The sequence below is a fragment of the Pelodiscus sinensis genome, chromosome 15, assembly GCF_052426305.1.
Source record: "Pelodiscus sinensis isolate ZL-2025 chromosome 15, ASM5242630v1, whole genome shotgun sequence".
In the NCBI taxonomy this organism is placed as follows: domain Eukaryota; kingdom Metazoa; phylum Chordata; order Testudines; family Trionychidae; genus Pelodiscus; species Pelodiscus sinensis.
The window spans coordinates 4,690,472-4,698,265 of NC_143066.1; positions in this window are offsets into that span (position 1 = coordinate 4,690,472).

Genomic DNA, 7,794 nt, shown 5'->3' on the forward strand with positions numbered 1-7,794 from the left:
TACCTCACAGCCCCTGGGGTTTTCTGTTGGGGCAGAGGAAGGCTTTGGCCTTACCAAGAGGCGGCTGTGTGGGTGGGGGGGGGGTGCCACTAGGACCCAGAGAAGTGAGCCCTTTCAAAGTTTTGGCCCAAGCGAGGGGGCGTCATTCGAGCTCCCCCCTCAGGTGCCAAAATGCTGTGGGCCGGCCCGGACTGCCACTGTCCCAAGCAGCAGGAGGGTGACGAGTGACCCACCAAGGGGGGGCAAAGGGGCTGTTTAAACCCTGGCGTCGTTGGCTCTTTTGGGTAGCCTGTTTCGTGCGAGGGTCCAGTCTAGGGAGAGCCCAGAGCTCTCACTTCCCGAAGGCAGGTCCTGGCCCAGACTCCTCAAGCAACGCGAAGAAAAAGGGTTGAAAGCGACGCGCACTCGGAAAACCTGGCAGCCCTTCCCGCATCTGGAGGAAGCAAAACACAGTGTGAGGTGGATGGAGGGGGGATTCCTCTTGGCAGGGCCCCTCTGAATCCTGCCGAGGGCCCGACAGCGCCCCAGCTGCCCCAACAACTGGGAGGCCCCCCCAGGACAATGCCTGGCACTGGGGAAGTAAATCAAGGCAGGCCCCGTGCTGCAGACAGGTCTGCCCCTGCACGAGCGAGTCAGCCCGGGCCCTGCAGGGACTGTTCGCAGGAGCTGGGCCAGACCAGAGGTTTTCGAAGCGGGACTCACGCGTGCAGCAAGCCCTCCCCCCGCTCCGCTTGGGCGGCTGTGTGAGCGCCTTCCTGGACGGGCGGGGGCTGCTCCGGGAACGCGGCCAGGCCGCAGTGCTGAGGGGCGCTCCGCACGCCGGCCGTCCGCAGCAACAGGGAGCCTGGCTGTGCGGAGCGGGGCCGTGGGTCTGCTCTGTGTGCCGAAGAGGCCGGAGGTCTTCCCAAGGAGCCCGAGAGGAAAGGACCAGGGCAGCCGGACCAGGGCCACCCCACCCATAGGACAGCTCGGGGTGGCTGCCTCCGGCCCCGCACTTTGGGGGGCTTCCCAGCAGCTACCTCAAGTGTCTTATGGGCAGGGTCCAGGGAATTCCCAAGGGGCCTGATGTGGGGGGCAGCAGGGGGGCCCCACTCACTGTGGCGGTGGGAGCCGGAGCGACCAGGCAGCCTGCTCCGTGCTGCCGCACCGCCCTCTCCCAGGCCACTGTGCCCCCCGCGGCAGCAGGAAGCAGGACGCCCCGGCCCCCGGACGCCCGCTTCCCGTCGCCATGGAGCAGTGGGCTGGGGGAGGGCAGCCGGGGACCCCTGCTGCTGCCCTATTCCAGGGCCCCCCCGGTAATCTCCTGGCTCTCGTTGCTCAGGGGAGGGGCAAGAGGGTAGAGCAGGGGCAGGGCTTGGGGAAGGGGTGGAGCAAAGGTGAAGGCAGGGCCTGCAGGGGGGGGGGGTTGCTATGGGCCCCCTAGGGACAACCCTGAGCCTGCCCCTTTAAGAGCCAGGAGGCCTAGGGTCAGCCAGCCCTGCCCTGCCACACCTGCCTCAGGTGTGAGATTTAAAAGGCACCTGAGCAGGAGCCTAGTGCTGCAGATGGGAGGAGTGGGAGTGTGGGGCAGCCACAGGCTGGGAGGAAGTAGGTGAGTCCTGCAGGGAATAAAGGGCCTCCCTGAATTGCATCCGGTGCTGGGCAGGAGCCGTGAGGCCTCTTGTTTCAGGGGAAGAGAGAGAGAGAGAGAGAGAGAGCGAGAGCCAGTGCCAGTGTCAGCGCCAGCCAGCCAGCCCCCTTATGCTGGGATGGGGCCTTGGAGGGCCCGTGTGTAGGAGGCCGAATGGAATTGGATTGCAGAAGGGAGAGTGTTTTAATAGTCATTGGACTGTGATGCGGGGTTCTTAAAGGGGCCTGACCAGAAGGGGAAACTGAGGCAAGGTCCAGCACTGCTACTTTGAGGGGACATTTGGGAAGTGAACAGCCTGGGTACAAGGAAACCCCAAAGACCAGCATGATCAAAATTGCAGGAGAGAGACCACACCTCCAGGCTGAGAGAAGTAGCCGATTCCAGTGCCCAGGGTGGGTAAAATTGTGTTCCTGACCACTGGTGCTTATTAATTCTCCTATGAACATATAGCCAGCCTGTTAGCTTCAGTGACCCAGCTCCAAATGGCCAGTGACATTTTGAATCTCTCTGCTCTTGAGCTATGCTGCTTTCCTCCACTTAAGTCATTGCATAGTGGTGCTGTGAGCTGAGAACAGCTGCTGCCTCCCACGCCAGAAGCAGCTGCATTTCTGTAGTAAACGAGTCCCTGCATCTGTCTGGTGCACATCATGATGAGGGCTGCAAGAGGCTTTTAAGAAGCCATTTATTTCAACAGGTGAAACATGGCAACTTTTATACTTGGGCGGCTTTAAACAGGTTAAGTAATTGCGATGAATTAGTAAACAGTATTGTGTGTGTAAACAGAAGATTGCGGGGTTGTTTATCTCAAATAAAAACCCCAATGGAGATTTTTAAAGAATTAAGCAAACCCGCCCAGCCCAGAATAATAAAATAAGAGCTAGATTTGTGTCTGCTGTGGAGCACAGAGGATTCCGGCTGTGCGTCATTTGGGGGCCTTGGCTTTCAGTCTGGGAAAATCTTGCCCTTGTCGGCAGGAGAAAGGATGGTGCTTTTGCATCTGACCTGGGTTCTGTTCCTGGGCTGGGCTGGGCTGGGCTGGGCTCCCTAGCCTAGCTGGTGCCTTGGCATGCAAGCGGATTACACCGCTTTCCCAGGGCTTGCTCGGTGCAGTGGGAAAGGCTGCTAAAAATAAGGCGCTTACGCAGGATTTAAAGAGCTGAGCTTGAGACAATTCCCTGGCAGATTTCAGAGAGACGTTCAGCGGCTCTGAGACTCCCAATCACCCCTGGCTCCCTCGGGCCATCCGAACCTCCCACCACCCCAAACGGTCTCGGTTCCAGCAGCGCCGTGCCCAGAGCACTGCTGACAGAGTCTCTCCCCTGGGATCTCTAGCAACGCACAAGCCCCTCGAGTGGGGGCCACGCGACTGACGATCCGGGACCAATTCCCTCCCAGTTGGCTGGGCAGGGCAGTGCAGTGTCCTGAGAATGGCAGAGACGCCCTCGTCTGCCGGGAATGCACCTTGGTCATCTCCCCAGGGCGGCAGCCGAGAACTCGTGGGACACAGGGGCTGCCTCGGGCTAAGGTCTCAGCTGCAGCCTGCGGCCAGGGCTGCTGGGAGGGGAGGTTCAGCAGGGGCTGCGGCACCCCCTGACTCGACGTGGTTTCCAGCAGACACAGGGCCCCAGCTTGCAGTTGGGTTCCCAGGCTCTCCGCTCCCCTCCCCCGCACCAGGCCCAGCACCCCTGCTTGTGTCTGATACAAGGGCGCTGCAGCGCCGTCCCAGAGACAAACAGGGGCGCTCTGCAGCAGAGAGCAGTGATGCATGCGGATGGGCCCAATCCTGCGTGCAGAGGGGCCCAATCCTGCGTGCAGAGGGGCCCGCTCCAGGCTCACACGTAAACCTAGAGGGACAGGGAAGCGGATTCAGAACAGGGATGGCTAAACGCTTTGAGGGAGCCACGTGAGCCTGGCAAGGAGCAACTGAGGGCTGAGTCCTGCTAGCAAGTCCTGCCACAGCCACGGTCTCATCCACACAGGGCCGTTCCCCTGTGCTCCTGCACCTCCCACCGCAGGTGCTTCTTAACGCAACCTGCCACCACTGCCGGGGCAGGCCAGGCTCTGAAATCAGCCCGGCGTGGCTAAGCCGTGCCTGAGGGGGGCAGGGGTGGGGGATGACACGGTAAGACTGCAGATATTTGCTGTCCTTTCCACTATCTTCTAGCCCGATCCTGTTTTCACCTGGTACAGCCCCTCCCTTGACACTTGCAACCCATGTTCCCTCTAATCTTTTCCAGCCACCTGCAGCCTTTTTCCATCCCAGTGTGGAATAATTTTTGTGTGTGCACTGAAGGAGTGTGCACCACCACTAGAAACACAGACCTAGCTGGGAGTGCTCCGCTGGGCAGCGCTGGACTCTCTCCTGAGCGGCCGCCCAAGTGCTCAGCTTACAGGGAACACTGCCTACAACCCTTCCTTAGTGTCCATTGCTGGCAGCTGGGGGATGCAGGACCATGCTCTGGAGACGCAGCCTCCCCCGTTCTGCAGTCTATGAGCAAGAGAGGGGTGGGCTGCGGTGGCATTTGTCCCGGGGGTGGGGTGTCTAGTATTGCACCGTGGGAAGAAAAGAAATGATGTAACCACTGCTGTGCCAGCCACGCTGTCGGCCACGTCCCTGCCCCCCTCTGCTCCGCCGCCTGCTGCCAGCCTGCCCCCCTCTGCTCGCTGCCTGCTGCCAGCCTGCCCCCCTCTGCTCGCTGCCTGCTGCCAGCCTGCCCCCCTCTGCTCCGCCGCCTGCCGCCAGCCTGCCCCCCTCTGCTCCGCCGCCTGCTGCCAGCCTGCCCCCCTCTGCTCGCTGCCTGCTGCCAGCCTGCCCCCCTCTGCTCCGCCGCCTGCTGCCAGCCTGCCCCCCTCTGCTCCGCCGCCTGCTGCCAGCCTGCCCCCCTCTGCTCCTCCGCCTGCTGCCAGCCTGCCCCCCTCTGCTCCGCCGCCTGCTGCCAGCCTGCCCCCCTCTGCTCTGCCGCCTGCCGCCAGCCTGCCCCCCTCTGCTCGCCGCCTGCTGCCAGCCTGCCCCCCTCTGCTCCTCCGCCGCCTGCTGCCAGCCTGCCCCCCTCTGCTCCTCCGCCTGCTGCCAGCCTGTCCCCCTCTGCTCCGCCGCCTGCTGCCAGCCTGCCCCCCTCTGCTCCGCCGCCTGCTGCCAGCCTGCCCCCCTCTGCTCTGCCGCCTGCTGCCAGCCTGCCCCCCTCTGCTCCTCCGCCGCCTGCTGCCAGCCTGCCCCCCTCTGCTCTGCCGCCTGCCGCCAGCCTGCCCCCCTCTGCTCCGCCGCCTGCCGCCAGCCTGCCCCCCTCTGCTCGCCGCCTGCTGCCAGCCTGCCCCCCTCTGCTCCGCTGCCTGCTGCCAGCCTGCCCCCCTCTGCTCCGCTGCCTGCTGCCAGCCTGCCCCCCTCTGCTCCGCCGCCTGCTGCCAGCCTGCCCCCCTCTGCTCCTCCGCCTGCTGCCAGCCTGCCCCCCTCTGCTCCGCCGCCTGCTGCCAGCCTGCCCCCCTCTGCTCCTCCGCCTGCTGCCAGCCTGCCCCCCTCTGCTCTGCCGCCTGCTGCCAGCCTCGCTGTTTGGTTCAAAGCCCCAGAGATGCTGCACCGGAGGCTCATCCTAGAGGCCACTTGGGGCTGCAGGCTCCTGTTCTGGCAGCTTTGATCTCTTGCTACTTTGCCCTGAGCATCCCCTGACTTTAGTGCTGCTTGTGGCCCAGCTCCCTCCAGCCCCGGCCAGGAGCCCTGCGCCTCATCTGCCCGCTGGGGGTTGCTCTACAGCACTAAATGCAAACCTGCCCCTGGAGCTCAGTTATGCGGGGGGAAGGGGGAGGCCTCCCCCCTCAAGCCCCTTTCCTCCAGAGTGTTTGCAGCTCCTCCTGCCTTGACCTTTCCGGGTCCAGGGAGAGACCTGTGGCAAGCCCCCCGCCCTCTAGAGGAGGGTGCTGCTGCGGGTGGGGTGCTGCAGTCTGAGCTAGCACTGAATCCAAGTCACTCCTGGCCACCAACAATAGCAGGGCTGGAATTCAGGCACTAGCCTCAGGGAATTCCAGCGACACGTCGTCTCCTTCCACTCCAAGACGCCTCTTCATAGCCACAGTACTCCCCCTTTCCTCCCCTAGCCATGCTCAGGGTTCCTGTGAGCTTATGAACAGCAGCCGCCCTCCAGCCATGGGGAGCGGAGGGAAGCAGGCGGACATGTGCTCGCTCCAGCCCCCCCAGCCCTGGGGTGGGCAGAGGGTGCGTGGCATGGCCCCAGCCTCAGGAAGGTGCACCGTGCGACCTGGCACAGCCCAGCCTCTCTGGAGCACCGGGGCAGGAAGAAGGGCGCGCCACCTGATGCCCATGACGAGGAGCGCCAGTCTCAAGTTGCCGTGGGGGGGGGGGGTCTAGGTTGGATATTAGGACAAACGATTTCCCTAGGTGGGTGGGGAAGAGATGGGTCCCTAGGAAGGGGGTGGAATCTCCATCCCTAGAGGGCTACGCTAGACTGGCATGATTTTCCGCAAATGCTTTTAATGGAAAAGTTTTCTGTTAAAAGTATTTTCAGAACAGAGCGTCTAGATTGGCATGGATGCGTTTCTGCAAAAGCATTTTTTGCGGAAAAGCGTCCGTGGTCAATCTAGACGCGCTTTTGTGCAAAAAAGCCCCGATCGCCATTTTTGCGATCGGGGCTTTTTTGCGGAAAACAAATCTGGGCTGTCTATACTGGCCCTTTTGCGCAAAAGTTTTGCGCAAAAGGACTTTTGCCCGAACGGGAGCAGCATAGTATTTCCACAAGAACACTGACAATCTTACATGAGATCGGCAGTGTTTCTGCAGAAATTCAAGTAGCCAGTGTAGACAGCTGGCAAGTTTTTCTGGAAAAGCGGCTGATTTTCCGGAAAAACTGGCCAGTCTAGACACAGCCGAGGTGTTTAAGACCCGGCGTGACACAGCCCTGGCTGGGCTGGTTGAGTTGTGGCTGGTCCTGCTTTGGGCAGGGCTGGACTCGATGCCTCCGCAGGGCTCTGCCCGCCCCAGGGCTCTATGAGCTGTGTGAAACGCGGTGGGTCGCTCAGGAACAAGGATGAAGGACAATCCCCACGGTCCAAGGAAGAGCTCGCCGCGCACCACCAAGCCGGACGAACAGCGCCGCGCTTCCAGGCATGCTGCTCCTCTCTCATCTGGACTGCCTGGCCCTCTGGAGACGGCGCCACGTTCCCCTGCCCAGCTCCGACCAGGGGGCCAGGACCCCTGCTGGCTGCCCCCCCGGTCTGCTTTCCCCGTCAGCCTTTATTCCCCGGGCCGGGTGCTGGCTCTGGGTGCCTGGCAGCATCAGCCTCCTGCTCTGTGATGGAGCCTGGCAGGGAGATGCTGTGCAGTGAGGGATGTCAGGACTGCACGTGTCATTACAACTGGCAATCACACAGCTCTGGGGGTTGATATCAACTGTCCTTGCTCTTGTTTTCCTCTCCTGCACCTGCTTCTTTTGGCCAGACTATGCCCTGCTATTAAGCACCCCAGAGCCCCACAATCACCCCTCCCGTTGCACTGTGGAGGTGGAATTCCTCCAGCCAAGGCCCCTTTCACGATGAGGGGTTAGTGACCGATGGTTAAGCAGCGCAAGTACGGTGCTTGGCTGAGAGACTGAGACAGCCAGGACCGGCCTATGGACTATGCATGTGTGTTGCTTGTTTGTTAAACTGTACGAAACGTGCTTATCAATCAGTTCTGAGCGCTGACAGGACTAAAACATGGTCGTAACAGTACAAGAGCCTGTGGCACTCTCGCTAAGCTGCTGTGTTCCCGACTGGGGGCTTGTCTGTACAGAGGGTAAAACCCTACTGCTGCTGCAAGTTCATGAAGCTGCTTCGCTTGATCAAGCGGGGGCGACTCAAGCTTTCTAGAGCTGAAGGTCATGGGTTCAGATGTCGATTATGATCCACAAGGGGCCGGTTCCTGTTGACAGTTGCACCCTGGTAGCATTATTGCCTTCCAGGAGAACAGAGTTTTGTGCAAGAATAGATTTTGGTCCCTTGTGCTTTTCCCACCTGGACAAGTCGAATCTCACTCGCTTTCCTCCCCTAAACTCTGAGCACCTCAAGGGGAAAACAAGCAAAGTTTGCTTCCTCCTTCATTCCACAGCAGCGCTGACGCTAACCGGCATCACTACAGCCCCCTCAGTCGCACTGTGCTTCTGAAAGATCCTTAATGG